The 27,385-nt window shown below is 35.5% G+C and overlaps 1 long non-coding RNA gene across 1 annotated transcript in view; it reads right to left on the reverse strand.

Annotated features, from left to right (window-relative positions):
- Window positions 1-26,836, reverse strand: part of LOC144324640 (uncharacterized) — an 84,438-nt gene extending 57,602 nt beyond the window's left edge. Inside the window, exons 1-2 of the long non-coding RNA XR_013390073.1 lie at window positions 26,756-26,836; window positions 25,995-26,087 (exon numbers count right to left, since the gene is read on the reverse strand). This is a non-coding gene — a long non-coding RNA (uncharacterized LOC144324640). The remainder of the gene's footprint in view (window positions 1-25,994; window positions 26,088-26,755) is intronic.
- Between the last annotated feature and the right edge of the window lie 549 nt (window positions 26,837-27,385).

A 27,385-nucleotide genomic window follows, 5' to 3' on the forward strand; every position in this document is an offset into this window, starting at 1 on the left:
AGCACCTACAGAAACCTATCAATTGACATCAAAATCTACCAAAGAAAATGAATTTTCCAAAAGGCAGAAAAGAGATCACAAAGACACTCCTCTCATACAAGAAAGCAACTAAGATGCTTGTTCCATAGATTTCTTCTTATTGGCTCTCTCCCTTAAAAGAATTAGTCAAGTTAAATTGGTGCCATTTGTAAGGGCACTGACATAAGTAAATGACAAACTTTGCAATATATTTAACTAATATCTGAAATTACATTAATTTTGGTCTGATGGTAGATGAGATTTCTTCAGCAGACAACACACTACTCCAAATAATATTGTATTTAAATCAGTAGCACTTTAGCATTTTCAATATTTTTCTCTAGAGTAATGTACCTTAAATTAAAAACCCCAAAATGTAGTGATATAGTTTGATTCAGTGCTGTATCCAGTAAGACAATAGTTATTGCCTTGCAGAGATGAAAGAATTTTGTTATTGTTTTTGGAGGTATAAAATGAGGAAAATATATATAGCATAAATTTAATATGAGCTCAAGGAAATACTGACAAGTTCTATAAATCATTATGTGAGACAGAAAGCAAGGAACAGCCATGAAATCTCCCCAAGATTCCTTCATTTTGGTTCAGAAGCTATTTGGTTTGCTTTGATACATTCCTAATGTAGTGTGAAAATGGGTTTACTAGATATATAATGCATCATCTGGTTACCTGTAAAAGAGGAGAAAACTCTCAGGGAATCACTTCGATGTCATTTGGGAACACCCATGTGATGCTCAGTACCAGTAATTGAAGAGGTTAAGGAGACAAGCCCTGCCTCTTGTCAGATCTCTGTGTTCAGGATTGCTCAGACTCTGTTGACTCTTTCAAACAGGAGGTGTCAATTATTCCATTAGATGTTAACGGGGATGCAAAGTGCTACAGGGAGCTAATCTCAGAGTGGAAGATATTAGTTTCCATGTCACCTGTCTGCCCTGGCTGAAGGTAGCTAAAGGTGATTTGTAAACCTCATGTCAACTTCTAGAGATCTGAAGATGCTTGCAACCTCAGGACTTGCAAGCACCTTATTCACACATGGCCTACTGGCTAAAAAGAAAATGAAAGAGACAAAACGAACAAGAGACATGATGAGTTCTTTAAACAGGAGTATAATGATGTTTAGTGGGGCAAGAAACAGCTCTAAAATATCTGTAGTAGAGAAGAATCAGAAATGCACCAGCGATCCCTTAAAAACCGAAACCTAAGAAATTTTATCAAATATGACTGCAAAATCATTTGTAGGTATATCATTATACTTCATATTTTCCAGTTTGCAAATGTTTTGTGTATATATATTGTTTTCAGATATATTAAAAACCAGTTCAATCATAGACAACCAGAGCCTAGGAAGGACCTTAAAAATCAACAAGACCAGAATTTCCCTGGCTTCTAGGAAATAAATGTCAGTGGTATCCCCTAGCCACATGTCAAACAAAAACTGTCACCCATGTTACTCCTTCATTTTACAGATGGGGAAACTAAATGCAAGGAATTGGATGATAGTAAAGACATCATAGTATAGTTTTCTTAAAGCTTAATACCTAAAATAGCCTGACTCAAATCCTCATTCCCACATTTATCTCCTGGAAGATCCTGAAAAAAGTTCTTTACCTCCATCAGAATTTGTTTTTCTTATTTATAAAACAACAAAACAAAACCCATATAGCTGTATTTACCTCCAACAGATGTTTTTACTTCCTTTACTGGTGATCTTAAGAATTTTATAGGCAAAAATATTATCTTCAATGTTTCTTTGTTGGAAATTTCTTATTAATTATGATAGCTAACATTTAATTTTGTGATTAAGAATCCTGTACTTCAAAAGCTTCCTGCTACTTCTCCTTAGACTCCACCTTTCATTTTTTCAAAGGTTCAGAAAATTCTGAAAAGATCCATGAAAACTGAAGTTCAAAGTCTAGTTCCCAGACCAACCACCAATTCTGTGGTTTAGGCACCAAATTTATTTCTCTGAGTTATGATGTCCCCATCTACATACAATATAGTGACAATAAGACAACATATATTATTAAACATGTTTTCTCTGGTTATTAAATAAGCACAATACAATTTAAAAGTATACATGTTCTTAAGAGAAGATTTGTGTCTAGAACAAATATTTATTTATGATTTTCTTTATACTATACCATCACTATTATATAGTTGAGCAAAAACTGTACTTTGTAGGGCTTAAGGGATAGGGTTTCTTCCTACTCAATTCTAGTGTCTCTTGTGATTTTTCACAATTCCTAGCTACACAGTTCCCTGATTATTGAGAATAGGGTGCTGATACTGCCCTGGAAGGCAAGTTGTGACGGCTAGAAGCATACATTAGGCATCACACAGTTTAGGGGTAAAATGAAAAAGCAGCTGAGACATTATCATGATAGCAGCATAGGTTGTCCCACTTTCAGCCCCACTCACAGGAAGATTGACTAGCAACTATCCATAGAAAAAACACTAGTGAGAAAATCCTGGGAACTAACAATGAGGCCAAATAACCCCCAGACCCACAGACTGAGAAGGACCTCATTGGAAGGCTAACGGGAGTGTCTATACTAGGATACCCCCAGGTCAGAAGAGCACCACACTGAGAGGTCCTCCTTGGGCTTACAGTTTCTCCAGTGTAAAGTAGTTTCTCCAGTGTGAAATAGTTTCTCCAGTGGATGTCCAAAGTGGACATCCAGCTTCTCCAGAATTGTAGGGTACTTCTTAGGAAGCTACTTGGATCTTATCTCAAAGGGATCATTGTGGAAATCTGCTGGGTTTAACAAGTGAGGGGCAGAGAGAGATGGAGAAGGCAGTGGGCCTATGGCCACCAGAACTCAGATTTTGACAGACTACATTCTTCCTCACACTTGTACCCAAATGGAGATCTCAGCCAGTAGCTCTGCCCATCTGCAAAGTCAAGCTAGTGGCCTTACTTGCTATGAAGCTTAATGGGCAATTTTATCTGGTGCAGTTTACCAGCAAGTAAACTGCAGACCATGGAGAACATTTTATGGCCCCACCTAGGCAGTGAACCAAATTTCAAGCCCCAAGTACTGTTACACATAGCCCACATACTGCCGGAGCAGAAGCCTAACCATAGAATCCATGTAGCTATGTAGTCCATTTTTCAGCCATGCTTGTAGTGGCACCCAAACAAAGGACCTAGCCCCTAGCTCTGTCTGTCTGCAGAGCCAATCTGGTGATCTTATCAGGCCAGGAAGTTTGGTGTGTTAGTTCTGCTTGATTTGCATGACTAGCCAGTAAGCCATACTACCCGTGAGTATGTTCTATAGCCCTGTCTTGGCAGGGAAGAAAATTCAGAGTCCTTCCCAACCGTTGATTATATATTTTCCCAAGCCTCTAACCAGGATGCCTGATCTAGAATCTAGATAGCCACAGATGCTATTCTACAGTCATGTTTGGACAGAAAGCCAAGCCAGCAGTCTTACCTAACTAGGAAATATAGATTCTGGTCCCATATAACCAGGAAGCCTTAAGAATGACACTGGGAAGCCTTAGAATTCAGCCAATAGTACCATCCAGTTGAGGAACTCACCCTACAGCCCTATCCCACAATACAGTCCAACTATGGCCTTGACCGATTGTTGAATATAGCCTGCAGCCTCACCCAAGCAAGAAGCCCAGCCAATGATCTAGTCAGATCATGGAGTAAACCTATAGCCCCACCCAATGAAGGAGCCTGGACAGTGACCCTTCTTAACCAAAGTGCATAGTCTCTAGACCTATCCAACTGCAGAACACAACCGGAAGCCCCTCCCAACCACAAAGCCCAGCCAGTGACCTTCCCCAAAAGCAGAGTAGAACCAGTGATCTATCTGATCATGAAGCCCAGCCTGTGTACATGTCCAATTTGAAGATACTCTCTGAGTATCACAAAGTAGAGCCTGAGAAGTCCTGTCTATAGCCCTGCCTAAACTTGAGAGTCCAGCCAGAATCACCATCTAATCAAGAATCATATCCTGGAATTCCATCCAACCATGAGTGATTGTGGACCCAAACCCATAGCTCTGCCAGTCCAACTAGTGGCATCATAATAAGGAAGTCAGACATCAAACTCATGCAACCAGAAATAATGGCAAAGCCATTATGTGGTCCCACATAGCCATAGACAACAGCAAAAAGCTGATGAGAGAGTATACCCTTCAGTACCACATGAACATGGAACCCAGTCAACACACCCACCAAACCACAGGGTTTGGCCAGTGGCACATCTATTCCCACCTCAGAGCACAGGCACTGATATCACCCAAAGAGAAACCCTGATAGAAAGCCCACCTGTCTAAGGATACTACCAGCTTACCTGTTCAGAACCCTAAGCTGAGGTTACTGATGGAAGATTGCCTTTCAAACAGAATCTTCAAGTCTGGAAAAAGAGACTTTTTACTAAAACACACACACATCAGTGCAAGGACATAAGGATCATGAAGAATCAGATAAACATGATGTTACCAAAAGAAAATAATAAGCTCTAATAAGTGACCCAAAAGAAATGGACATTTAAAAATTCTCTAAAAAATGATCCACAATAATCCTCTAAAGAAGCTGAATGAACTACAAAGATACAAGAACAGACTACTAAATGAAATTAGGACGCCAGAGTATAGGCCAAATGAGAAGTTCAACAGAGATTTTTAAACTATTAGAAAAAAAAATCTTAGAATTGAAGAATACAATGACTGATTAAAGAATTCTAAGGAAGACTTCAAATTCAGAATGCACCAACCAAAAGAAAGAACCAGTGAATTAGAGGATAAGTCATATAAAATTAGCTGCTCAGAGGACTAAAAAAGAAAAAAAAAAGTGAAGAAAGCATACTGGACTAATGGAACATATTCAAAGGAACAACATTATGACAATCACAGAAAGAGAAGAGAAAGATAAATGGATTGAAAGTCTTTTTAAAGCAATAATAGGGCATCCCTGGATGGCTCAGTGGCTTAGCGCCTGCCTTTGGTCCAGGGCATGATCCTGGAGTCCCAGGATCAAGTCCCACTTCGGGCTTCCCACATGGAGCCTGCTTCTCCCTCTGCCTGTGTCTCTGCCTCTCTCTCTCTCTGTGACTCTCATAAAAAACAAACAAACAAAAAAAACCAACTTCCTTTAAAATAAAAAAAAAATAATAAACAATAATAGCTGGAATTTTCTCAAGTGTGGAGAGACAAGTAGATATGCTGATTCATGAGGACCGTAAGGTCACATCGGGTAAACCCTTAAAGGGCTGCACTGAAACACATTATAATTAAATTCTCAAAAGTCAAGGACAAAGAGTTTTGAAACCAGCAAGAGAAGAGCAACTCATCACATACTAGGAAACCCCCCGTAAGGGTGAGTTTCTTAACAGAAACTTTGCAGGCCAGGAGAAAGTAGGATTATACATATATTATATATATATACATATTAAAAGGGTATAAAATGATATGTATATATATTTCATATATATATATATACAGACATATATATATATGTATGAAATACTGAAACAAACCCTTTTAATCAAGAACACTATGCATAGTAAAGCTGTCCATAAGATAAAAACTCCCAAATAAACAAACAAAGCAAAAATTGACAGAGTACATTAAAACTAGAACTTCTAGTTTTAACATTTCTAGGAAATGTTAAAAAACATTTTTCAAAAGAAATAAATGGATGCTAATTAATAACGCAAAATATAAGAATGTGTAAAACTCACTGGTAATGGCAAATATATAGTTAATGGTTGATTCTCTAATATTGTAATGGTGGTGCATTCACTTAGAACTCTAGCTTAAAAGTTAAGAGTCATATTAAAAATCACCATTACTGGGGATTCCTGGGTGGCACAGTGGTTTAGCGCCTGGCTTCGGCCCAGGGCGTGATCCTGGAGTCCCGGGATTGAGTCCCACATCTGGCTCCTTGCATGAAGCCTGCTTCTCCCTCTGCTGGTGTCTCTGCTTCTCTCTCTCCCTCTCTCTCTCTCTCTCTCTGTGTCTCTCATGAATAAATAAATAAAAATCTTTTAAAAAATCACCATAACTGGAATAATTTTTATTGGTTATATAATATTTTTTAAAAAGTTGTAAATTATAACATCAATAACTTATAATGTAAGGGTAGTTAAAAGTATACAGTTTTTCTATCCTATTGAAATTAACTTGTATTCAGCTTAAAATACCATGTTAGAAATACATTTTATGTAAGCCTCCTTTCACAAAGAAAAAAACAGTAGACAGAAAAAAAAAAAGATTATGATAAAGGAGTCAAAATAACACTACAAAAATGCATCACATTATAAAAGAAAGCAGCAAGAGAAGAAGCAAGGAATGAAGGACTTACAATAGTCAGGAAAAACAATGAAGAAAGTGGTAAAAGTAAGTCCTTAACTATTAATAGTTACTTTAAATGTAAATGAATTAAATTCTCCAATAGGAAGACACAGTGTAGCTGAATGAGGAACCACAAGAGGATTCAACAATATGCTCCATCCAAGAAACTCATGTAGCTTTAAAAACACATATAGACTGGGAATGAATAGGAAAAGATATTTCAATCAAATGGTAACGAAAACAAAACAGGGCTAGCTATACTTCTATCAGACAAAATAGATTTTAAGTTAACAATGGTAGAAAGAAACAGACAAGGTCATTATATAATGATAATGATATAACAGCTAATCCATCAAGAAGATAAAAATTGTAAATGGTTATGCATCAGTATCAGAGGACCTAAATATATAAAGCAAATACTAAGATACATTTAAAAAAGGAGAAATGAACAACAAAGCAATTATTATTTAGGGACTGTACTACTCCACTCTCATCAATGGATAGATCATCTAGACAGAGAATCAAAAAGGAAACAGAGGATGTGAACATTATAGATCAAATGTTCCTAAAAGACATTTATACAACAAACTATGGAATAGTAGCAGAATAATACACCTCTCAAGTATACATAGTACATTTTCTAGTATAGAGCATATGTTAGGCATCAAAACAATTCTCAAGAATTCAGAAGATAGAAATTATGTGAATTATCATTTCTGAACACAATGGAATAAAACTTAAAATCAATAATAAGAAGAGAATTGGAAAATTCACAATTACATGGAAGTTAAACACCATACTCCAGAACAACCAATGCATCTACGAATAAATCAAAAGAGAAAAAATCTTGAGGGAAAAAAAAAAAAAAAGGGAAACTTAATGGAAATCCAAAACTTAACAGGATGCAGCAAAAGCAGTTTTAAGGGGCAACCCTGGTGGCTCAGTGGTTTAGCGCTGGCTTTGGCCCAGGGCGTGATCCTGGAGACCCGGGATCGAGTCCCACGTTGGGCTCCCTGCATGGAGCCTGCTTCTCCCTCTGTCTGTGCCTCTCTCTCTCTGTGTGTCTTTTATGACTAAATAAATATTAAAAAAAAAAAAAAGCAGTTTTAAGAAGATTGCAGTGATAAAGACTTACATTAAGAAAAAAGACTGTCAGGATCCCTGGGTGGCGCAGTGGTTTAGCGCCTGCCTTTGGCCCAGGGCGTGATCCTGGAGACCCGGGATCTAATCCCACATTGGGCTCCTGGTGCATGGAGCCTGCTTCTCCCTCTGCCTATGTCTCTGCCTCTCTCTCTGTGTGACTATCATAAATAAATAAAAATTAAAAAAAAAAAAAAAAAGAAAAAAGACTGTCTAATTCAAATTCTGGGATTTTATTTGATCTATGTGACATTTAGATGATTTTATTTTCAATCACATGGAAACGTTATAGTTATCTTTTGCTAATATTTTTTATTATTTCAATCATTTAAAATTTTCTAATTCCCTTATAGTCCAGCAAATGGCCAATATTCCAAAATGTATGTGATTCTCTTGAAAAAAAAGTTTACTTTGAAGTCTCTGCATGCAGTTTTACATGTATTAATTTAGATGTACTTTATTGGTGTTTCAATATCTTATAAAATATTAATTTTCCTTTTCAGCTTTTATTGATCAATTACTGCAGAAAAAATCCATTAAAATCTCTCTTATTAATATTGACTTGTCTATTTTTCTTCTATTTTTGTCAGTTTTCCTTTATATATTTGAATGGCATTTATTATTAATTTTGTATAATTTAGTACTTTTTAGCATCATAATGGATTAAATTTTTTATCTTTATGAATTGTTCTTTGTCTTTAGTGATGATTTTAACTTCAAAATGCCTTGCTTGATGTTAGTATAGATCAACTGGATTCATTTTTGGCAGCGTTTCCATGATATATTTTGTAATCTAACACTTCCAGGTCCTTATATTTAAATGTATCTTCTGGGATCCCTGGGTGGTGCAGCGGTTTAGCACCTGCCTTTGGCCCAGGGGTGATCCTGGAGACCCGGGATCAAATCCCACGTCCAGCTCCTGGCGCATGGAGCCTGCTTCTCCCTCTGCCTGTGTCTCTGCCTCTCTCTCTCTCTCTCTCTGTGTGACTATCATAAATAAAAATTAAAAAAAAATAAAAAAAAATGTATCTCCTATAAGCAATATATTTGATTTTTTTTTTTTTTTTTTTTTTTTTTTTTTTTTTTAGTGCAATTGCTCAATCTGTATCCTGTCATAGCATAGTTTTTCTGTAATGCAATTACCACTGTTTGGGCCTTAAATCTAGTCTCTTAACATTTACTGTGATGCTATTAGGATGTATTTATCCAGGTTCTTGTCAGTAGTGCCTTCTGATATTTTAATATCTTTCAACAGTTTTGAAAAAAACCTTAGTAATTACATCTTCAAAAATATCTCTCTTTTACTAAAACTCAAACTACATTTAATATTAGATTATTATACATGTTTTATCATTTTAATGTTCTCTTTCTTCCTATCTATATTTCAATCTGTGTATTTGATTCTGTTCAATATTCTACATAATTCTTTCTTCTGCTAGGTCTAATTTGCAATATTATCCATTCATTGTATTCCTAACATTAGCATTGTATTCTTTTAATTCAGTTATTATTTATTTTTATTTTTCAATTATTTACTAAAAGTCTTCATGTTGACTTTAATTTTGTAAAATAGTAACAGTAATCATTTCAGTATATATTTGATTCCTTTATTATTTGGAATTCTTATGTATCCGTGATCTTTTGTTTTTCTAAATTTGTGGTCAAGTTGTATTTTATTTCACTTCTGATTAATTTTGATGGGATTCTAGACATCATTTATTAATATTTGGAAAGGTAATAGGAGCAAATCATTCAATACAACATAGTGGATTGAGATCATTCAATCTTTAGTTCTGAGTTTTGATTTATTTTCTTTTCATTCTTACTATATTTTTATGTTCCTGTGGGATCTCATTTGACAGTCTAGATACTTACTAGGCTATTGCTTACTCAGGAGGCCCTGATCTCATATCTGGAAGATCTATGTATCTTCCTAGCTTCTAACTACCAATTTTATAACTGACAAATCCTTCAATGTGAAATACACCCTTAAAATTCTGCCTCTCCTGTGCAGACCTTCTTTCTCTGAATTTTTAGCACCTAAATTTCATTACCTCTATATTTCATTATGCCTTCAAACAATTAAAACAAGTAAGCAAACAAGGAAAAAAAGACATTTTTAGTAGGACAGTAACCTATAAAAACCTTATCTATTCTTGGACAATACCAGTTATCTTTAAACAATATGATGGCAGGTTGTTATTTTGTTTTTTGTTTTTCCTTTTTTATAAAACACAAATTTACCAAATTTTCTAAATGGTGATATTTCCTTCATGGAATTTATTAAACAATATTTTATCTATAAAAATAATATATAGAGAACATCTGCTTTCAGGTCTGAAATGAAAAATAGTAAGAAATCATTACTCCTATACCTATATTAAGAAAAAAAAAAAAGCAGCTTCCATCTCTGATAAGTCAAAAAAAGGCAATGATTTTCATTTCGTTTAGCTTTTTTTCTTGAAAGAGCTATAAAGCTGAGACCTCATATAAATAGTCCTTAGGAAAACATGAAGACAATAGAGGAGACAAAAACAAAGACCCTAAAAGAATTTGAAGCATCTGGCATGCAAAGATATGACAAATATTTAACACATTGCAATTCCTAGCCATATTGACATAAAGCCTATTTGCTTCAATAGGCTTTAATTTACTTTACCTACTTTACTTTCCAATAATTATGAAATTATTTACTTTACTTACAATCACCAGATATATCATGTTTGGCTTTCAGGAAAAATGTAAGGCATGCTAACAGATAAGAAAAGAGAATAGGTTAACAGTTCAGCAACATCATCAATATAAATAGCATTTCCATTATAGGGATCCCAGAAAAGAGAGGAAAGAGGTCAAATATTTATTTTGAAGAAATAATCCTGAAAACTTCCCAAATCTGAAGGAAACAGAAATCCAGATCCAGGAGGCATGGAGAGCCCCCAACAAAATCAACATAAAGAGGTTCATACCAAAGCACACACTAAAAGTAGTGAAAAGAGAGGATTAGTAGTGAAAGTAGTAAAAAGTAGTGATAAAGAGAATTTTAAAAGTATCAAAAGAAAATAAAAGTTATATACAAGGGAAACCTAATAAGGCTATCAGCTGATTTTTCAATAGAAACTTTGTAGAGCAGAAGAGAGTAGCATGATATATATTCAAACTGCTTGAAAGAAAGGGGGGGAGGGAGAAAAAAAAACAAACCCAAAACCCAAAACCCAAAAAACAAAAAACAAACAAACAAACAAACAAAAACCCCTACACCCAAGAATACACTATCCAGCAAGGCTCTAATTCAGAAGAGGATGAGCAATAAAGAATTTTCCAGGTAAACAAATTTAAAGATACTTATCACTCCTAAAACAGCCTTACAAGAAATGTTAGAGGGAATTCTTTGAGTAGAAAGGAAAGATCATAAATGTAGGAATAAGGAAACGTAGGAAGCTAAGAAGGGGCAAAGATGGTGGAAGAGTAGGGGTCCTTAACTCACCTGGTTCTATAAACTTACCTAGATAACTTTCAAAATATCCTGAATACCTATGAATTCTGCCTGAGATTTAAAGAGAGAACAGCTGGAATGCTACAGAGAGAAAAGTTTTTGCTTTTAACAAGTAGGAAGGTGGGAGAAATAAGTAAAGAAGTAGGTAAGTAAGTAAGTAAGTAAGTAAGTAAATAAATAAATAAATAAGAATAAAATAGGGAAGGGGAACCCAGAGTACCAGGCTAAAGCAGAATGGCAAAAGCATCTGGTACAGGAAAGCCCAGCCCTGGAGATGCAAGAACTTTGAAAATCTTCCCCGGAGATTTCCCTGATGGAAAACAGCTTAGCAGGGAAACCAGGCAAAATCCCAGGGACAGCAGTGAAGCCTCCAGATTCCCTGAGTCACTATAAGAGGAGGAGCACCGGGGAAAAGCTCATTGCAAACCAAAGTCGAAATAAGTAAAGGGCTGGAGCGCTGCAGCCCTCAGGGCATTTGGGAGAAGCCAGTTAGTTAGATGGGCAGGCTCTGGATTGAGGTGGCTGAGCCCCGTTCCCCTCCGGAGAGGCAGTCCCTGGGAGCGCAGGTCCAGTGGCACAAGACACTGGATCTCACTGTGCCCAAGAGAACAAAGCCAGCGATCCTGCATCCCCCCGGGACAGGTGGAAGTGGGGATGGCACAGGACAACGATAACTCTCCTACTGATGGGCACCCCACAAACTGTACAGATCAGTGCACCCACACTGGCCTGGGAGCATCTAGACCAGTGCAGACTGGGAAACTGAGGTTAGTTACTTCTGGGGAGCCTGACTCCAGAGCTGGAAATCTGGCTGCTGCCATTGTTTTTCCTCTTTGTTTCACCTTGTGCCTGGGAGAGGCGGCGAATACACAAAATGTATTCTTTTTTTTTGTTTTCAGGTTTAATCATTGTTCGTGTTTATTGATAAAAAATATTTTGGAATGTAGGCCATTTGTGAACAATTCCAGTTTCCTGGTGTAGTAGTAACTGACCCCCACAACCTTATAAAGTGCTCCAGACGTGAAACTGCGTCGGGAAGAGGGGAAGGGCCTCGAAGGCAGACAGCCTGACTTCAGTATGCTGACCCCGGCTCCTGGGTCCACACCACAGTCTGCACCTTCTGCTGTGTGTGCAGGTGACTGCGGGTGAACCTGGGCCCGGTTCCACTCTAGCCTTCCCGCAGTTGGGAACAAAGGGAACAAAGGCCTGACAGAATAAATAGCTCATACTGAGCCCAGAACCTGGCAAGGAGCGGGGCATCTGTGCCCTGGCACAGACACCTGAAAATCAGCACAGCAGACCCCTCCCCCAGAAGACCAGCTGGAAAACAAAGGGGAAAGCAAGTTTATTGACCAAGCAGTGCTGGAAAGCTCCAGGACTGAGGGAAAATTGAGGGAAAATAATATATAAAACTAGAGGGTCCCTTTCTTTTTCTTTTTTTCCCCCTTTTCCATTATGACTCATTGTTATATCAGACTAAAAATTTCCAATTTTTTTTTCTTTGCCCACTTTAACTACAATATTTTACCAGCTCTTCATTTTTAAGTTTCTTTTTCCTTTTTGACTTTCATATTTCTACAATTATATGTCTTAGATATATTTTTCATTTCTGGATTCCCTTCAATGTATTCAATTTTTTTTTGGTAGATATATGACATATGGGTTTTTGTTTTGTGCTTTTTGTTTTTTTTGCTTGTTTTGTTTTACAATGGTGGAAGTTAATACCTTCTAAAACATGACCAACATATACCCAGAACCAAGTGGAATACCAATACCATGCTGGTTCATGCTGCGAGATTATATTCTCTCTTCCTTCCCATTATGCCCTCTTCTTTTATTTTGTTTATGTTTTGGTGGTCAATGTTGGGGCTTTCTATAAGTATTGCTGATTTATATAAATTTGGGATTGAGCATCTTCTAATGTACAGAACAAAATACACTCAGAACCAAGAGGATCACCCTCTAGGGCTTCTCAGGTAGACTACTTTCTCTCTACACTACCACTTCTTTACCACCACCATCACCCACCCCACCCTCCTTTTCTCTTTTCTTAACTTTTTTTTTTAATTTGTTTTCTTTTTTCTTCTTCGTGGTTTTTGGCCTTTTATTTTTACTACTTTGTTTTAAAATTTGTTTTTCACTTCACTGGTCCTTTTGTTTTATTTTGTTCTATTATTTTTTCTTTTATTTTCTGGTCTCTGATTGCTCCAGAATCATCTAGGGTGTATTATTACTTAGGTCATGGTTGATATTTCTGATTCAGCTGCTCATACAGCCACTCTGCACTGGAAAAAACGACTAGAAGGAAGAATTTACCACAAAAGAAAGAACCAGAAACAATACTCTCTGCCACAGAGTTATAGAATTTAGATTTCAACAATGTCAGAAAGTCAATTCAGAAGCACAATTATAAAACTACTGGTGGCTCTGGAAAAAAATGCATAAAGGATTCTAGAGACTTCATTACTGCAGAGTTGATATCTAATCAGGCTGAAATTAAAAATAGATTAAATGAGATGCAATCCAAACTGGATGTCCTAACTTCTAGTGTTAATGTAGTGGGAGAGTAAGTGACATAGAAGACGCATTGATGGTAAGGAAGGAAGCTGAAAAAAAAAAAAAGAGAGAAACAATTAAAAGACCATGAAGAAAGGCTTAGGGAAATAAATGATAGCCTGGAAGGAAGAATTTATATATAGTTAGGGTTCCAGAAGAGGCTGAGAGAGAGAGAGAGAGAGAGAGAGAAGACCACAAAGTATATTTGAACAAATCATAGCTGAGAATCTCCCTAATCTTGGAAAGGAAATAGGCATTCAGATCCAAGAGATAGAGAAGACCCTCCAAAAATCAATAAAAAACATTCAACACCTTGACATTTAATAATGAAACTTGAAAATTCCAAAGATAAAGAGAAAATTCTTAAAGCAATGTGAGAAAAGAGAAATATGAGGAGAAATATCAGATTAACAGCAGACCTCCCCACAGAGTCTTGGCAGGCCAGAAAGAGCTGGCAAGATATATTCAGATATTAAATGAGAAGAACATGCAGTCAAGAATACTATATCCAGCAAGGCTCTCATTCAGAATAGAAGGAGAGATAAAGAGTTTCTAGGATAGGCAGAAGCTGAAAGAATATGTGACCACCAAACCAGCTCTGCAAGAAATATTAAGGGGGACCCTGTAAAAGAAAGAGGAAGCCCAAAGAAACAATTCTCAAAAACAAGGACTGATTAGGTAATATGATGACACTAAATTCATATCTTTCAATAGTTACTCTGAACGTGAATGGGTTAAATGATCCCATCAAAAGTTGCAGAGTATCAGGCTAGATAAAAAAGCAAGACTTATCTATATGCTGTCTACAAGAGACTCATTTTAGATCTAAGGGCACCTCCAGCCTGAAAAGCAAGGGGTGGAGAAACATTTACCACTCAAACCGTCCTCAAAAGAAAGCTGGTGTAGCAATTCTCATATCAGATAAATTAAAGTTTATACCAAAGACTGTAGTAAAAGATGAAGATGGACACTATATCATACTTAAAGGGTCTATCCAACAAGAAGACCTAACAATCATGAATATTTATGCTTCTAATATGGGAGTTGCCAAGTATATCAATCAATTAATAACCAAAGTAAAGAGATACTTAGATTGTAATACACTAATAGTTGGAGACTTCAACACAGCACTTTCTGCAAATTACAGATATTCTAAGCACAACATCACCAAAGAAACAAGGGCCTTAAATGATACACTGACCAAATAGATCTCACAGATATATACAGAACTTTCCATCTGAATGCAAGTGAATACACATTCTTCTCAGGTGCACATGGAAGTTTCTCCAGAAAAGACCACATACTGGGTCAGAAATCAGGTCTTAGCCTATACCAAAAGATAGGGATTGTCCCCTGTATATTTTCAGACCACAGTGCTTTGAAACTAGACCTCAATCACAAGAAGAGATTTGGAAGAAACTCAAACACATGGAGGTTAAAAAGCATCATGCTAAAAGATGAATGGGTCAACCAGGAAATTATTATTATTATTTTTTAAAGATTTTATTTATTCATTCATGAGAGACACACACAGAGAGAGGCAGAGACACAGGCAGAAGGAGAAGCAGGCTCCATGCAGGGAGCCCCCCGTGGGACTTGATCCTGGGTCTCCAGGGTCACACCCTGGGCTGAAGGTGGCGCTAAACCGCTGAGCCACCTGTGCTGCCCAACCAGGAAATTAGCGAAGAATTAAAAAGATTCATGGAAACTAATGAAAATGAAAATACAACTGTTCAAAATCTTTGGGATACAGCAAAAGTGGTCTTAAGAGAGAGATACAAAAAAAAAAAAAAAAAAAAAAAAAGAGAGAGATACATCACAATAGAAGCATCCCTCAAAACTGGAAAAACCTCAAATACACAAGCTAAACTCTCATCTAAAGGAACTGGAGAAACAACAGCAAGTAAAACCTACACCAAGCAGAGAAAGAGATAATAAAGATTGGAGCAGAACTCAGTGAAATAGAGAACAAAAGGACTATGGAAGAGATCAACAAAACCAGGAGTTCGTTCTTTGAAAGAATTAATAAGATAGATAAACCCCTAGCCAGCCTTATTAAAAAGAAAAAAAGACTCAAATTAACAAAATCACAAATGAAAGAGGAGAGATCACAACCAATACCAAGGAAATACAAATGACTTTAAAAGCGTATTATGACCAACTATATGCCAACAAATTAGGCAATCTAGAAGAAAAGGATGCATTTCTGGAACACCACAAACTACCAAAACTGGAACAGGAAGAAACAGAAAACCTGAACAGGCCAATAACCAGCAAGGAAATTAAAGTGGTCATCTAAAACCTCCCAAGACACAAAAGTCCAGGGCCAGATGGTTCCCCTGGGAATTCTACCAAATGTTTAAAGAAGAAAAATACTTATTCTACTAAAGCTGTTTTGAAGGATAGAAAGGGATGGAATACTTTGAAGCTCACTTTATGAAGCCAGCATTACCTAGATTCCAAAACCAGACAAGGACCCCACCAAAAAGAATTATAGACCAATATCCCTGATGAACACAGATGCAAAAATTCTCAACAAGATACTAGCCAATAGGATCCAAATGTACATTGAGATTATTCACCATGACCTAGGGGGATTTATTCCCGGGATGCAAGGGTGGTTCAACACTCATAAAACAATCAACGTGACAGATCACATCATTAAGAGAAAAAACAAGAACCACATGATCCTCTCAATAGATGCAGAGAAAGCTTTTGACAAAATACAGCATCCATTCCTGATTATAACTCTTCAAAGTGTAGGAATAGAGGGAATATTCCTCAATATCTTAAAAGCCATTTATGAAAAGCCCACAGTGAATATCATTCTCAGCGGGGAAAAACTCACAGCCTTTCCCCTAAGATCAGGAACACAACAGGAATGTCCACTCTCACCACTGTTATTCAACATAGTACTAGAAGTCCTAGCTCAGCAATCAGACAACAAAATGAAATAAAAAACATTCAAATTGGCAAAGAGAAGTCTAACTCTCCCTCTTTGCAGATGACATGACACTGTACATAGAAAACCCAAAAGGCTCCACCCCAAGATTGCTAGAACTCATATAGCAATTTGGCAGTGTGGCAGGATACAAAATCAATACCCAGAAATCAGTGGCATTTCTATACACTAACAATGAGACTGAAGAAAGAGAAATTAAGGAATCAATCCCATTTACAATTGCACCCCAAACCATAAGGAACCTAGGAATAAATCTAACCAAAAAGGTAAAATATCTCTACACTAAAACTACAGAACACTTCTGAAAGAAATTGAGGGAAACACAGAGAGATGGAATTATAGTCCATGCTCATGGATTGGACGAATTAATATTGTGAAAATGTCTATGCTACGTAGGGCAATTTACATGTTCAATGCAATCCCTATCAAAATGCCATTGACTTTCTTCACAGAGTTGGAATAAATAATCTTAAGATTTGTGTGGAATCAGAAAAGATCCCGAATAGTCAGGGGAATATTGAAAAAGAAAACCAAAGCCAGTGGTATCACAATGCTGGATTTCAAGCTGTCCTACAAAGCTGTGTTCCTCAAGACAGTGTGGTACTGGCACAAAAACAGATACATAGGTCAATGGAACAGAATACAGAACCCAGAAATTGGCCCTCAACTCTATGGTTAACTAATATTTGACAAAGCAGGAAAGACTATCCACTGGAAAAAGGATAGTCTCTTCAATAAATGGTGATGGGAAAATTGGACAGCCACATGCAGAAGAATGAAACTAGACCATTCTCTTACACCATACACAAAGATAAACTCAAAATGGATGAAAGATCTAAATGTGAGATAAGTATCCATCAAAATCCTAGAGGAGAACACAAGCAACAACCTTTTTGAACTTGGCCATAGCAACTTCTCCAAGATATATATGAAGGCAAGGGAAAGAAAAGCAAAAATGAACTATTGGGACTTAATCAGGATAAAAAAACTTCTGTACAGCAAAAGAAACAGCCAACAAAAACTAAAAGACAAACTACATAATGGGAGAAGATGATATATCAGATAAAAGGCTAGATCCAAGATCTATAAGGAACTTTTATTTTTATTTTTATTTTTTATTTTTTTATTTTTTTATTTTTTATTTATATTTTTTTTTTTTTGAGCAGACGACCTGAATAGATTTCTTTCCAAAAAAGACATAAGGTGTCCAGCAGGCACATTAAAGGATGTTCAACATCACTTATCATCAGGGAAACGCAAATCAAAACCACAATGAAATATCATCCCGCACCTAGCAGAATGGCTCAAATCAAAACGAAATAAGTGTTGGCAAAAATTTGAAGAAAAAGCAACCCTCACGCACTGCCGGTGGGGATGTAAACTGGTGCAGCCACTGTGGAAAACAATATGGCGGCTCCTCAAAAAAATTAAAAATAGATCTCCTGGCAGGGTGATAATTAAAGGGTTCAGGATTTCTGTTTGTAGAGATGAAAACATTCTAAAATTGTAATTCCACTACTGCGTATTTATCCAATGAAAATGAAACACTAATTCAAAAAGGTATGTGTGCCCCTATGTTTATTGCAGCATCATTTACAGTAGCCAAGATATGGAAACAACCTAATTATTCATCATTGAATGAATGGATAAAGAAGATGTGGCTATAAGGAACTTTTAAAACCGAACACCCAGAAACAAACAATCCAATCATGAAATGGGCAGAAGACATGAACAGAAATTTCTCCAAAGAAGACATATGCATGGCCATCAAGCACATGAGAAAATTGTCCGCATCACTTGCCATCAGGGAGATACAAATCAAAACCACAATGCAATACCACCTCACACCAGTGAGAATGGCAAAAATTAACAAGAGAGAAAACAACAAATATTGGAGTGGATGTGGAGAAGACGGAACCCTCTTGCACTCTTTGTGGGAATGCCAACTGGTGCAGCCACTCTGGAAAACTGTGGAGGTTCTTCAAAGAGTTAAAAATAGAGCTACACTATGGCCCAGCAATTGCACTACTGACTATTTACCCCAAAGATACAGATGCAGTGAAACGCCAGGACACCTGCACCACAATGTTTGTAGTAGCAATGTCCACAATAGCCACACTATGGAAGGAGCCATGATATCCTTCGACAGATGAATGGATAAAGATGTGAGATATCACATACACAGATATATATACATACATACATACACACACACACACATTGGAATATTACTCAGCCATCAGAAAAGACGAATATCCACCATTTGCTTTGATGTAGATGGAGCTGGCGGGTATTATGCTGAGTGAAGTAACTCAATTGGAGAAGGACAATCATCATATGGTTTCACTCATATGGGGAATGTAAGAAATAGTAAAAGGAATTATAAGGGAAAGGAGGGAAAATGAGTGGGAAAAAATTGAGAGGGAGACAAACTATGAGAGACTCCTAACTCTGGGAAATGAACAAAGGGTTGCAGAAGGGAAAGTGGGAAGGGGGTTGGGGTACCTGGGTGATGGGCACTGAGGAGGGCACTTTATGGGATGAACACTGGGTGTTATACTATATGTTAGCAAATCGAGCTTCAATAAAAACAAATTAAAAAAAAAAGAAAAGTAGGAAACACAAAAGCAGTCAAATCAAGAATATCAATGAAGATCACTCAAGGGATTCACAGAATAGAAGGATATAAAATATGATATCATAAGCCTAAAATGTCAAGAGGGAGATAAAAATTGAGTGCTTTTAGAATGGGTTTAAACTGAAGTGACAGGGGATCCCTGGGTGGCTCAGTTTTTGAGCGTCTGCCTTCACCCCAGGGCATGATCCTGGAGTCCTGGGATGGAGCCCCACATCGGGTTCCCTGTATAGAGTCTGCCTCTCTTTCTGCTTATGTCTCTGTCTCTGTCTCTCTCTTTCATGAATAAATAAATAAAATATTTAAAAAAACTTAAGTGATAATCAACTTAATACAGACTGCTATATACATAATATATTATATATGAACCTAATGGCAAACACAGATCAAAAACAGGTAATAGTGAAAATAAATAAAGAGAAAGGAATCCAGGTATATCACCAACGAAAGCCATCAAACCATGAAAAAAGTGAGCAAAAGAAGAAAGGGACAGAGAAGAAGTGTAAAACAAGTAACAGAATGGCAATAAGTGCATACTTATAAATACCTTGAATGTAAATGGACTCAATGCTGCAATCCAAAGACAGAGGATGATGGAATGAATAAAAAAGGAAGACTCATCTATATGCTGCCTACAAGAGACTCATTTTAGACCTACACACATGCAGATTGAAAATGAGGGGATGAAGAACCATTTATCATGGAAATGAAAGTGAAAACAACCTGGGGTAGCAATACTTAAACAAAAAAGCCACTAAAATAAAGACTGTAACAAGAGACAAAGAGGATAGTTTATAATCATGGTAGTGATGATCCAAAAAAGAAGATATAACAATCATAAATATTTACCCAACATGGTTCATAATACATGCATACAATGGCTATGAGCACACACAAAGGAAGTAACTGATACTAATAAAAAGTTGAGGACTTTAACATCCAACTTACATCAATGGAAGGTAATTCTAACAGAAGATCAGCAAGGAAGCAGTGCCTCTGAATGGCACAACAGGCCAGATGGTTCTATCAGATATATTCAGAATATTCCACCCTAAAATAGTGGAATATACATTCCTTTCAAGTGTACATGGAACATGCTACAGAATAGAAAACAAAGTGGGCCACAAAAAGTCTCAATACATTAAAAAAGACTGACATCATATTATGCAACTTTTCTGACCACAATGCTATGAAACTAGAAACCAATCAAAAGAAAATATTTGGAAAGAACAGAGGTATACGGAGGTTAAATAACATGCTATTCAACAATGAATGGGTCAAACAAAAAAATCAAAGCAGAAATTTAAAAACACATGGAGACAAATGAAAATGAAAACACTAGTCCAAAATCTTTGAATACAGCAAAAGCTATTCTAAGAGGGAAGATTATAGCACTACAGGCCTACTTCAAGTAGCAAGAAAAATTTACTCCCAAAGGAGCTAGCAAAAGAGAACAAACAAAACTGCAAATAGGAGAAAGAGGAAATAATGAAGATTAGAGTAGAAATAAATGAAATAGAAATGTTTAAAAAGCAATAGAACAGACCAGGGAATCCAGGAACTCATTCTTTAAAAAGACAAAAAAAAAGTGGACAAATTTGTGCCAGACTAATTTTTTAAAAAGAGAGAAAGGGAAAGAGAGAGAGAGAGAGAGGATTCAGATAAAATTAGAAAAGAGGAGAAATAACTAACACCACAGAGATGCAAAGAACTATAAAAGCATGTTACAAAAATCATTTGTCAACTAATCAGACAAATTAGAAGAAATGTATAAATTTCTAGAAACATATAACCTCCCAAAACTGAATCAGGAAGAAATAGAAAAATTGAACACACCAATTACCAGCAATTAAATTTAACCAGTAATCAAAAAACTCTCAACAAACAAAACTCTAGGACCAGATGGCTTCACATCTGCATTCTACCAAACATTTAAAAAATAGTTAACACCTATTCTTCTCAAACTGTTATAGAAAATAGAAGAGGAAGGAAAGCTTCCAAATTCATTCTGAGGCCAGTATTACCCAATACTAAAACCAGATAAAGATGTACAAGAAAATAAATTAATAAAAATATAAAAAATAAATAAATAAATAAATAAATAAATAAATAAATAAATAAATAAGAACTACAGGACAATATCTCTGAACACAGATGCAAAAATCCTCAACAAAATATTAGCAAACCAAATCCAACAACACATTAAAACATCATTCAAACAATCAATTCAATATTCACAAATTTATCAACATGATGTATCACATCAATAATAAAGGATAAAAACCATATGATCATTTCAACAGATGCAGAAAAAGCATGTGACAAAGTGTAACATTCATTCATGATAAAAATCCCTCAAAAAAGTAGGTGTGGAGGGAACACACCTCAACATAATAAGGGCCTTATATGAAAAACCCACCATACTCAATGGTGAAAAACTGAGAACTTTTTCCCTAAGAAACAAGACAAGGGGTTCCACTCTCACCACTTTTATTCAACACAGTACTGGGAATCATAACCATAGTAGTCATACAAAAATAAGAAGTAAAAGGCACTCAAATTGGAAAAAGAAGAAAAATATTTTTCACTATTTGCAGATGATACGACACTATATACAGAAAACCCTAGAGACCCCACTGAAAAACTATTAGAACTAATAAATTCAGTAAAGTAATATGACACAAAATCAATAAACATAAACCTACTATATTTCCATACATTAATAATAGAGTGGCAGAAAAAGAAAGAAAAGACATCCACTTACAATTGCACCAAAAATAATAAAATACCTAGGAATAGACTTATCCAAACAGGTGAAAGTCCTATACTCTGAAAACTATAAAATACTGATGATAGAAATTTAAGATGACACAAATGGAAAGTGTCATAATTGAGGGAAAATATTGTTAAAATGCTCATAATTGGGGGAAAATATTGTTAAAATGTCCATATTATCCAAAGTAATCTACAAATTTAAAGCAATCCCTATCTAAACACCAGCAATATTTTTCACAGCACAGAACAAGTAATCCTAAAATTTGTATGTAACCAAAAATGACCCCAAGTAGTCAAAACAATCTTGAAAAAATAATAATAAAATTAGAAGTATTATGGGACACCTGGGTGGCTGACTTGGTTAAGCATCTGCCTTTGGCTGAAGTCACGATCCTGGAGCCCCAGGATTAAGGCCCATGTTGGGATCCCCAAAGAACAGGGAGTCTGCCTCTGTCCCTCCCTCTTGCTCCTTCTTTCTCTCTCTTGCTAATTTTCTGTCTCTCTGTTTAATAAATAAATACAATCATTGAAAAACAAAACAAAACAAAAAGCTACAGGTATTACAATCCCAGTTTCAAAATATACTACAAAGCTATAGTGTTCAAAATAGTATAGTACTGGCACAAAAACAGACACACAGATCAACAGAACAAAATAGAGATCCTAGAAATAAACCCAGGCTTATATGGTCATTTAATCTATGACAAGGAAGGCAAGAACATGCAATGGAGGAAAAAAAAAACCCAGTCTTTTCAACAAATGGTGTTGGGAAACTGGACAACATGCTAAAGAATGAAACTGGACCACTGGCTTATACCATGCACAACAAATTAACTCAAAATGGATTAAAGACCTACATGTGAAACCTGAAACCATAAAATTCCTAGAAGAGAGCACAGGCAGTAATTTATCCAACATAAGCCATAGTAACATTTTTTTTCTGGATATGATTCCTGAGACAGGGGAAACAAAATCAAAAATAAATTATTGGGACCACCATCAAAATAAAAAGCTCTGAAGATCAACATGAAAAAATCAATAAAACTAAAAGATGATCTATTGACTGGGAGAAGATATTTGCAAATGACATCTCTGATAAAGGGCTAGTATCCAAAATATATAAAGATCTTGTACAACCCAACATTCAAAACACTAATAATTCAATTTTTTAAAAAAGGGCAGAAGACATGAACAGACATTTCTCCAAAGAAAACATAATAATGGCCAACCGACACATGAAAAAATGCTCAACATCACTCATCTTCAAGGAAATGTGAATCAAAGCCACAATGAGATATCACTTCACACCTGTCAGAATGGCTAAAATCAACAACCCAAGCAACAAGTCTTGGTGAGGAGATGCAGAAAAAGGAACCCTTATGCACATTTGGTAGGAATACAAACTGGTATAGCCACTGTAAAAAACAGTATAAAGGGTTCTCAAAAATTAAAAATAGAACTACCATCTGTTGTAGTAATTCTTCTAATGTGCATTTACCCCCCAAATATAAAAACAAGTAATACAAATAATTAAACAAGATATATGCACTCTTATGTTTTTTGCAGCATTATTTCAGCAGCCAAATTATGGAAGCAGCCCAAGTGTCTATAGACTAATGAATGGATAAAGAAGAGATAGTATACAGATACACATACACACATACATATGTACCCCACATACACAATATATATATATATACTATATATATATATAGTATATATATATATATATATATATATATACATACACACACACACACACATAATGGAATGTTACTCTGCCATAAAAAAAGAATGAAATCTTGCCATTTCCCACTATATGGATTGGAACTAGAGAGTATAATGCTAAATAAGATAAGTCAGTCAGAGAAAGACAAGTACCATGAGATTTTACTCATATGTGGAATTTCAGAAACAAAACAAATGGACAAAGAAAAAAAAAGCCAAACTAAAAACAGACTTTTTTTTAAGATAATAGTATCAAAAAATAAAGATAATAGTATTTTTCTTCTTTTAATTTTTCATGTAGCTCTCTTTTTTTGCTTCAAATTTTTATTTCAATTCTAGTTAGTTAACATATACTGTAATACTGGTTTCAGGAGTAGAATTTAGTGATTCGTCATTTACATATAACACACAATGCTCATCACAAGTGTCCTCCTTAATACCCATCACCTATTTAGCCCAATCCCTGCCCACCTCCCCTCCAGGAACCCTCAGTTTGTCCTCTATAGTTATGAGTCTCTTACAGTTTATCTCCTTCTATTTTTTTTTACCCCTTTCTCTATTTTCATCTGTTTTGTTTCTTAAATTCCACATATGAGTGAAATCATGTCATTGTCTTTCTCTGATTGACTTGTTTCGCTTAGTATAATACACTTTAGTTCCATCCATGTCGTTGCAAATAGCAAAAATCAGTCTCTTAACTATAGAGAACAAACTGATGGTTACCATAAGTGAGGTGGGTGGGGGAAATGAGTGAAACAGGTGATAGAGATTAAAGAGTAAACTTAACCATGATGATCACTGAGTAATGTAAATAATTGTTGGATAACTATATTGCACACCTGAAACTAGTTTAACACTGTATGTTAACAACACTAAAATTATAAATAAATAAATAAATAAATAAATAAATAAATAAATAAATAAATAAATAAATAAAATTTATTATCATACATGGGTATAATGTAAACTTCTTTGATCCTAAATGGAAACAAATTTATTTGGGTCTCTAATATATATTGAGCGCTTATAACTTAATACATTATTTTAAGGACTTCTTGTATTTTCTCTCAGCACTGATAACAACACATGAGGGAAGTATTCTTTCTATTGCTATTTTATAAAGAAGGCAACTGAAATACAGAGATTTTGACAAACTTTCACAGCACAGGGGGTAGAATAGGAACCCAGTAACCTTTTCTCAAAGCCTGTTTTCTTTTCATGGTATAGGTAGGATCCCTACTACTCTATACCTTTCCTTAGTTTTCTGAAAATGCAGTATCTCTCAACAACACTATAAGTACTCTGAGGTCCAGATATATCTCCGTTTAACCTTTTATTATTCAATAGTACACAACATATAAAAGCAAGCTTTTAAAATAAAATGAACAAATGAAGAAAATGAATGAAAGAAGAATATGAGAAAGTTATTATTAGTTAATATGGAAGTTTTATGGAAATATGGACTTGGATCCAGGAAAGCTGGTTGGCCAATGGAGTCTTTGATCATTTCTCCTGACAGTGAAGTGTACCTCAGTTGTCAGGAGTACCAGGAGTAATGTCATGATATTTTTGGTTTCCTTTGTTGAATTAATTCTACATCTAACTCTTGGACTTACTGTGGTGTGGTTGTTAATCATATTTGGAAGCTCTGACAAAATAATCTAACTGGAGAATAATAAAATTAGTATGTTTGAAGTATCTGCTAAGATGAACTTTATTACATATATACTCTTAGGACACTGTATATAAATTCTTTCCCATTTCTTACAAATATTGCTATTTATGCATCAAAACAAAAAGGGGGGGGGGGTAAATGCCAATAGAATTTAAGCCAGTGCATGGCAACTGTCTTTATGTAACTACAAGTCAATTCATTACCTGTTATTTCTATTGTTCATTCATTCCTTTATTCATGGACTATTTTAAGCATGGAGGTGGAGCATAGAGGTGACATGGTCTGATATAGTTTACTAAAGCATGAAAGGTAAGTGACATTTAGACTTTCTTCAGCAGGCCATAGGGTGTAATTTAAAGATTTTTTAAGCAGAAGAGTCATATGTTGAAATCTATACTTTAGCTCTCAGCTTCCTAGCACAGACTTTTCAAAAAGAGAGTATGAAGACAAAGGAGAAAATTACTGATGCAAATATAATGCATATGCATGATAAAGTTTTTAAAAGGTTCCTTTCTTTCCTGAAATGAAGCACCTAACTTTCCAACAATTGTAAATAATTTTAGGCTCAGCAGTGCCCTCCAGGGTAAATATGCAGCAACCAGCACTGCAACCTTGTGGAGGCCAAAGGAGAGCGATTTATCACTTACTGATCCAAGAAGTAAATAGAGATTATAATCAATCTGTACCTTTCAGCACACTCTAGGACATTAGAATGCATCCCCAAAGGGAATATGCTGCAGGATAACTGTTCTTTAAACAATTATAAGGTAGAATTCAACCTGGAAATAAACAACAGAAAGGATGATCTAAGAATACATTTATTTCAAATATTATAGAGTGCATGTATTTATGTGAGTGCATATGTATGTGTTATAGAATAACACACAAAGGGATTGGTTTTATTTCCTGGAAAAAGAAGATAACTTCATAATCAATGATAAAGTCTAATAAGATAAGGCAATTTATGTGACATTCACGAACGTCCTCAAGTTTTAGTGTTCTCTTCCATTGCAGTTATATACATATATAGTCATAGATACAAATTGAGGATACTAACAGAATAAAACATCCATTATATAATTTTTATCAGTTTCCTTCAACAGGTCTCATCTTAGGGTATACTATGAATTCATATTTTTCAAAAATTTCCTTTTATCTTGTTTTATACTGTTTATCTTAAGTAATTTCTTTGGCTACCTTTCTTTAAATTTTTATTTGTCCTCATGTCTAAGGAGAGGAGAGTTAATATTTATTGATAACAGCATCTCCTAGGAACTACAAACACATTGTCTTACATCATATACACATGCACACATATGTATGTAAATACACACATCATAAAATTATAAAGATTACTTATTTTACTCATGAAGGAACTGGGTATTCAGTGGTTAAGATTCTAGCACCAGACAAGACAATAGAGAAATCGTTTTCAGGAAAATCTTACTGTTCCCTTTAACTTGCATCACATTGGTGACACATTCAAGTGCCTTCACAGCAGATGAAAGGCTGACTGAAGAAATCAGAGAATGGAATGCCTCTAACCTTCTTCAAAATGAGGCGTCATTAAGAATCAGAATGTTAGCTAGGGCTCCAATATTTCAGATGTCTATTCAGAATCCATTCAATGTTCCCTTCCATGAGAGGAGTTAAGTTTTCTGGCCAATAGGATATTGTAATTAAAGGTATGTTTGTAAAGGTAAATCCTGTCATGTTATAATGTTATATGTCACAAAATTTTCCCTACTTATTTTGCATACAAAAAAGAAGCAAATACTAAAAATACAAGGTGGATTTCATGATTTAACCCTTTTATGCCATAATCACAAGCCTGTTTAAGTCATTAGGCCTTTCTTCAATTTCTCATATGCACTTAATGTTCCAACGTTGGGCCTTTGTTCACTTTTCTCTCTCCTTGGAAAGTTCTCCACATCTCCTTATCTCTTCTACTCTCCTTTGCTTAAATATTTTTTCTCATGCATCAGAACTTACCTATTTTTTCACTTTCTTAAGGAAGCTGCCACTAGTTAGTTCTCTATACTAAATGAGTTCAAAGAGACGCCTTGTAGCTTTGTAC

Source organism: Canis aureus, chromosome 12 (genome assembly GCF_053574225.1).
Source record: "Canis aureus isolate CA01 chromosome 12, VMU_Caureus_v.1.0, whole genome shotgun sequence".
Lineage (NCBI taxonomy): Eukaryota > Metazoa > Chordata > Mammalia > Carnivora > Canidae > Canis > Canis aureus.